Source organism: Poromitra crassiceps (genome assembly GCF_964638095.1).
Source record: "Poromitra crassiceps genome assembly, chromosome: 19".
Classification (NCBI taxonomy): domain Eukaryota; kingdom Metazoa; phylum Chordata; class Actinopteri; order Beryciformes; family Melamphaidae; genus Poromitra; species Poromitra crassiceps.
Window position 1 is genome coordinate 27260943 of NC_139646.1, and position 7766 is coordinate 27268708.

Sequence of the window (7766 nt, forward strand, 5' to 3'; positions counted from 1 at the left end):
TATGTTTATGTATATTTGCTTTTGAAGAATGCTAAGCTGCAGCCATCCACAAGCAAAATTGTCCTTAGTCAGTGTCTCTCTCTCTCTCTCTCTCTCTCTCTCTCTCTCTCTTTCTCTCTCCCTCTCTCTCTCTCTCTCTCTCTCTCTCTCTCTGTCCTTATGTTTTATGTATGATCATACATCCTTTGACCTCAAATGCAACTTGAGTTATATTTTGATATGGGAGAACTACTTAGACATATCTACAACTATGTACAGTAGTGCAGGGGGTTATGATGGGCCGGGGGGGGGGGGTTGGGATGGTGGGGGTATGAAAGTGCTGACTTGGCACTTATGCATGTGGAGGTATGTGTCTTATTTTCTTTTTGCCAATTTTACAAATAATCAAACTTGATAATTGCACAGTATTAATGACCTCATCTAACATGTTGAGCATCATCAACTTCACAAAAAGCAACCTCGACATTAAACATGTCCATGAATGATACAGAGCTATTCTTTTCCACTGTTTATGTGTCGGTGTGTGTGTGTGTGTGTGTGTGTGTGTGTGTGTGTGTGTGTGTGTGTGTGTGTACAGTACATGTGTGAGTACGTGTGCATGTGTCAGACTTCATTCAGTTGCTTCCACAGAGTTAGCACAGGCTGTTGTTTCTGTTTGTTTGTTTGTTTTAACACCAGTAAATTTGAGTGAAACAGGATTTGAGGGTGTCCACTCTGCTTTCAACGCATGAGGTTTTTGGGTCCCACCACAATGCATTCTGAGGACATCTCTAAAGTATTGTTCATGCCTGCTGTATTGTATAAAAGTAGGGCACCTTTAAATAGATTTTTTTTGTTTTCCTGTTCCTGACATATTAATGCATTTTGTTTCTCTCACAATTCCCCAAACACACAACGACATTATTATTTTTGAAGATTTTGTTTCTATATTAAAGTCTGCGCCTATATTATATTACCTCATAAAGAAACGAATAGGTTTTAAAATACTCACCACTAATGCTTATGCTAATGCTTGTGCTAATGCAATTTTGCCTGTTACAGGCTACATGATTCCCCTAGCATATAATAATACTGTTTACTGTTTAATATGTGTAGAAGCCTAGACCGTAACTCTTCAGTATACAAGTGTTTTGATTCCAACTGCAAGTACATATATTTGAGTGTAATTCATATCTAACAAATCCTCCATAGACACTGCCTGTTAACATATTTAGGCAGTTTGCTTGTCAATGTCCCTAAAGTTGGATTTATCATTGTGCATTTTTTATATATTTGATTGCAACTTGTAACCACTGGTGGTCGCTGTTGCCATACAGTATGTGTCTCAGTGTGTGTGTGTGTGTGTGTGTGTGTGTGTGTGTGTGTGTGTGTGCACGCGCGCGCGCATGCGTGCCTGCATGCATGTGTGAGAAAACGAGAGAGAGAACCTTTGGCACACATGGACGAGCAACTCTTCCATCTGTTCAACCATGAGGGCATCCCTGTTGTAGTATAACCAGTAACCACACATACATAATGGTAATACACCTACAATATTGGCCTTTTTGCCTTTTTTTTGTTTTTTGTTTTGCTGTTGTTTACTTGTAAGTGCTCCTATGCATCAGGCAAGCTCTGCCTCGAAGGGACAATCACTCCGAAGATAAAGCAATGAAATCATGATATTGTAAGATTGTACTGTGTGAACTTGGCTTCGTACTCGTATGCTTCCCAAACCCAGTGGATCTGAGTGCCTGGCATAAGAATGAGAAGGACCATTTAAAAGCCAATAATAATAATAATAAAAATAGCCGTAAGCGGTAATACCAGAGGTTCAAGCCTGATGATGTCACAATGACACCAACACTCGATCACTGATGACATCACTCACTGATGACATCACAATGATGTCACAATGTCTATAGTCTATCATCAGTGATGTCACAATTGCTCGAGTGTAACCATAGACTGTATAATAAATATGGACACACAACTATCCCATTGAATTTCTTCTCCTTGGCGGAGTTCAAGCCATAGATTAGGTGGGGGTTGCCATCTTGGTTTTAGTGGGAAGGTGGGGATTGAGAGGGTGGAGCTAAGGGGGGGCATGGGATGAGCGCAGATTAGCATAACTTCATAACTAGCGTAACTGCTGTATGTCTGAGTCTGACCCACTGAGTCTGACGGTCTGACCACAGACTGTAGAAAGAGATGTTTTCTATGACCCAGACGCACTTGTCTGAGTCTCTCTCAATGGTCTCCCAGCATGCATCAGAAGCTTGAGTGTTGCTGAGCTCAGGGAGAAGTCGTGACTGACCCTGTGTGGACAAGAGGTTGATGTTCGGACAGGTTCCTATCCTATATTGATCTCTTTAGGCCTACATCCAGTGATTTCTGATTTCTATTTTTTCAGTCCCAGCTGGCAGATTTTCAAGGAGGTCCCCGCTAAGAAGGAGCCATTCTGGTCGGAGTTTGTGCTTGGCTTTCGCATCATGACTGCCCGATGACTGAAGCGGTTTCCAGATCACAAGTTTTTCACCACCATCAAATGTGAATGCCACGCCTACCTGCCATGGCTGGAGAAAAGGTTCCTCCTCTAAGTATTCATAATAAAGCAGTGCTTGTGTCATTATCATCAGGTCATCATACTTTCAGTCGAACTACTCCAGGATTTCAAGCCTACCCTGAGTGACAAATGATGCACATTTGCACCTGTTTTCTTAAGGTTCAGAAAAGCTGGAGGCCAAGTTGAACAGAGGAGAGTCAACAATCTGCAGGTCAGGGGCCAGGTGCTCAAGGTGCAGGGCCCCCTGGCTGCAGGTCAGGGGCCAGGTGCTCAAGGTGCAGGGCCCCTGGCTGCAGCACTTCATCAGAGACGGAGACGGAAAGACCTACGTCTACCCCGGCGTCGACAGCGTCACAGTAGGCGGCACGAGGCAGGAGGGCGACTGGAGGCTGGAAGTGGACGAAGGAGACATCCACAGCATCCTGGACCGCTGTGCCCGGCTGGAGCCTTCGCCGAGCGGGGCCAAGGTGCTGAGCCAGTGGGTGGGCCTGAGGCCGAGCAGGAGGAACCCGTGGGTGGAGAGGGAGCTGGTGCTGCTGCAGGGCCGCCGGGTGCCCCTGGTCCACAACTATGGCCACGGGGGCTGGGGGGTGACACTGGCCTGGGGCACCGCCCTGGACGCTCTGGGGCTGGTCCGCCAGTATCTTCACGAAATGCCTCCACAGGCTAAACTGTGAACCCTGTGAAGTTCTGTATTTGGTGCCAACAACACTTGCCTTTAATTTCCACAGTGGATTTTTCTTCAATTTCCTTTCCAGCACTTAGTGCTACAGTATACTAACGTACTAGCTGAGCTAGGCACAAATCCAGTGACATTTTTCAAATCAGTCAAGGTATGAGGCACAAGTTTTTGATAAATAAAATGGATGGAAATCAAATGAAGGTTAAACTTATTTTTGTGTTTTTAAAAGAAAATCAAATTTGTCTCCCAATTAAGGCATGATAAATACGTGAAATCATTTTTTTTTGTCTTGACCGTTTCCACAGCAGATTTTGTGTTTCTACCTCTAAGAGAAAAAAAGAGATCTCTGAGGCCTTTCCTTAACATACTAAATAGTTGTTTGTCTTTAATGGGTTCAAATCCACAGTAAATCACAGGGCAGAAAATTGCTTGTGCATTGCTCCCTCTGCTTTGAAACTTTTAAGCATGTTCTTGCACTAAAAGGCCACTGATGTAAAAAGAGGTATTTTGCCCAAACCAAAATACCTGCAATTAGGCTGCAGCCACACGTGCAGAAGCAATTATCTGTCTGTTGATTCATTTGCTCTTTAAATAAACAGACCTTCTGGCAGATCCATGCAATTAACTTAAAGATCAACTGTTTAAAATGTGTCAAAGTGAGAGAAGAAAAGCAAGAATTTGCAGTCTGATGTCTCAACAACATAATTGAAATGCTTTAAAGAAACATATTCATGGTATTTTAATTGACTACAGTGATTATTACACCATTTATTTTATTTGTAGAAACCAGACTGAAGAAATTCTACAACTATTTCTACTGTATTTGGTACCAATAGCAGTTGCCTTTGACTGCAGAGGTCTACTGGTCTGACATATCACGCAGCCAATCGACTTGCAATACTTACCACCAAATGCCACTGCGCAGGGCATTTCAATCACACCATACAAAAATGATTCTGGATATATATCAGGGCAAAAAGTATTTATTATATTAAACATTTGTATGTAACATTGATCAAATTAATCAAACATAAATTTAATAGAAATTACTTTACAAGATAAAATACAATAAAATTTGATTATAGGCATGCACAGTAAAATGAACAGTAAAAGTAAAACCAGTAAAACATTTGATTTGAAACAAGTTGTTGTAAATATACAAGATAAAACAAGTGCAGCATCATCTTTTTCATTAGAAATGAAAAAAGTGAATCTAGAGATAAAACATTGAAACAAATGAACATAGGGAACAAATAGTAATAGTAATAGTAAATATAGTACTGAAGTCAGTTAAAATAGTAATATAGTAATAGTAATACAAGTAGTAATAGTAATAAAAGTAAATAGTAATAAAAGTAGTAATAGTAATAAAATAGTAACTTTCACTCACTGAGTTATATTTTGATATGGGAGAACTACTTAGACATATCTACAACTATGTACAGTAGTGCAGGGGGTTATGATGGGCCGGGGGGGTTGGGATGGTGGGGGTATGAAAGTGCTGACTTGGCACTTATGCATGTGGAGGTATGTGTCTTATTTTCTTTTTGCCAATTTTACAAATAATCAAACTTGATAATTGCACAGTATTAATGACCTCATCTAACATGTTGAGCATCATCAACTTCACAAAAAGCAACCTCGACATTAAACATGTCCATGAATGATACAGAGCTATTCTTTTCCACTGTTTATGTGTCGGTTGTGTGTGTGTGTGTGTGTGTGTGTGTGTGCGTGTGTGTGTGTGTGTGTACAGTACATGTGTGTGTACGTGTGCATGTGTCAGACTTCATTCAGTTGCTTCCACAGAGTTAGCACAGGCTGTTGTTTTTGTTTGTTTGTTTGTTTGTTTTAACACCAGTAAATTTGAGTGAAACAGGATTTGAGGGTGTCCACTCTGCTTTCAACGCATGAGGTTTTTGGGTCCCACCACAATGCATTCTGAGGACATCTCTAAAGTATTGTTCATGCCTGCTGTATTGTATAAAAGTAGGGCACCTTTAAATAGATTTTTTTTGTTTTCCTGTTATGACATATTAATGCATTTTGTTCACAGAGTCCTGGAGTCCATCCTGGACCGCTGTGCCCGGCTGGAGCCTTCGCTGAGCGGGGCCAAGGTGCTGAGACAGTGGGTGGGCCTGAGGCCGAGCAGGAGGAACCCGTGGGTGGAGAGGGAGCTGGTGCTGCTGCAGGGCCGCCGGGTGCCCCTGGTCCACAACTACGGCCACGGGGGCTGGGGGGTGACACTGGCCTGAGGCTAGGCACAAATCCATGGACACTCATCCCTGCTCCAGCGTTTCCAGGGGCAAAACTTCATGTCCTGGACACTTTTTGTCATCAGGGGGGCGATTTCTGTGAGAGAGGGAGAGAGAGAGAGATGATTAAAGAGATAACTGGAAGGAAACAGTCAAATAGACGGTCTCAAAACACAATTCAGAGCATTTTCACTCTGTTCTAATGGCTGCTTGTAATGTTACTCATCAATAACAAATAGAAACTTATTCCACTGGTGAACGTTTTCTAACGCTGCATTCAAAACGTCATGCTCCGCTGGTCTGGTCTGGTCTGGTCAAATCCAAGTCAAGTCTCAAGTCTTTGAGGAGAAGTCCCAAGTCAAGTCTGAAGTCACTTTATGTGTGACTCAAGTGCGAATCAAGTCCAAGTCCCCATCTCTGGTTATCATTGACAAAACAATTTGCTTGATAGATAGATAGATAGATACTTTATTGATCCTTTGCAGGAAATTCATGTGTCACGTAAATGCAGCTACATTCAACATGTCAGGACAAAAACAGGAAAAACATGAGGACATCGAAACATGCAGCAGGGCACACAAAAGTGCCCTGCTGGGGGCACACAGGGACGATGTTATCCTACTATAAAATCATGAAAACTCCCTGCACCCATTCTTCTCCTCAATGGGTCGGCCTATCAATGTGAAACTGTACATGAGCATTGGCATAGGCAGGGACTGACCAAGCTGATTTCTCCCTGTTCCCAAATCTAAGCCGTTTATGAGCATTTTGAGCCATAAGTGGACTGTACCAATGTACCAAGAGTGGTCCCTATGTTGCTGTGACTCAGGACCTAAAGGGGCATTTCTACAGCTTCCCCGCGTGCCCGGGTTTGTAAACGACAGGGGGTTTCAAAGTCTGAGACTGTGGGCCTCCCCCCAGACAAAGCTTGGAAAAGTTGGGAAAACACTAAAATTCCACAAAACTACTGTATCTCTGAACTATCATATCATCATAGAATGTGACATCCAATACAACGCCAGGAGGAACATTATGATTGTGCGTTGTAAAGTAGATCGAAAGTCAGTGTTCCCTGATTTTTATTTGAGTAATAATGTTCTTGAAGTGTGTACTGAGATTAAATACTTAGGCCATTGTATTACTGATGATTTGTCTGATGATAACGATCTTCAGAGACAGCGTTGTAAACTATACGCACAGGCAAACATGTTGATTCGCAAATTCGTGTACTTCAGATGTCAAAGCCTCAGTGTTCAGAGCGTACTGTACGCCGCTGTATACTGCTCACCTGTGGAGCAGCTACAGGAAAAGCAGCTTGCAAAGACTAAACGTGGCTTATAATGATGCACTACGACTGTTGTTGCGTGTCCCTAGATGGCACAGTGCCAGCCAGCTGTTTGTCAGTGTAGGTATACCTACATTTAAAGCACTTTTAACAAACCTCATGTACAGATTTATGCATCGTCTAGATGAGTCGATGAACAGTGTTATTGTGGCCTTAATTAATCCTGTCAAATGTAACACCAGGTTCAACTCAACCATGTGGCGACATTGGCGAAAGAGCCTCTATCATTAGACTGTAATCTTGATATCAAGGTCTGTTGTTTTTATATTTTTTCTACGTTTTGTATTGTATTGTAAGGTGTTATGTTCTCCTATGGACGTTCCTAAGTGTCTGGAATAAAGTAAAGTTGAATATCATCTCTTGAACTAAATCACACATTTAGGCTATTCTGTGTTCTCCTTTTGATAACTAATGTCATATTTTTTCCCTTCCGTTCACTGAGCCTCCCCTGAAACTGTTTGGAGGCTCCCTGGGGAGGCCCGCCTCCCACTTTGAAAACCTCTGGTATACCACACACACACACACACACACACACACACACACACACACACACACACACACACACACACACACACACACACACACACACAGACTCTCAACACTTACTTTTGCCCCCCTGTGGCTTGCGTGTGTGTCCTCTTGGGGCACTGGGTGGTGCTGCGGGGCAGAGGGGCCTCAGAGGAGCAGGGGCAGAGCAGCTCTTAATGGAGGAGCTGCTGTCAGTGGGAGCCGGCTGTGATGGGGTTAGAGTTAGGGTTAGAGTTAGAGTTAGGGTAAGACACTTTCATGTAGACCGCTGTTGTGTTATTTGATGCTGGGGGGGTAAATGTCTGACGTCTCGTTGTAAAATGTCGCAGACACACTTAACTCATTGAGTGCCAGCCACTTTTGGAGAACGGACGCTCCCAGTGCCAGAGTTTCAGAGCGTTTTCAGTGATTTCT

At 42.9% G+C, this 7766-nt stretch overlaps 1 pseudogene across 1 annotated transcript; it reads left to right on the forward strand.

Annotated features, from left to right (window-relative positions):
- Positions 1–337: 337 nt before the first annotated feature.
- Positions 338–3219, forward strand: LOC310794004 (D-aspartate oxidase pseudogene; annotated as a pseudogene). The gene is made up of 3 exons: positions 338–345; positions 2390–2563; positions 2702–3219. The product of its transcript is annotated as a D-aspartate oxidase pseudogene (transcript).
- Positions 3220–7766: the final 4547 nt, after the last annotated feature.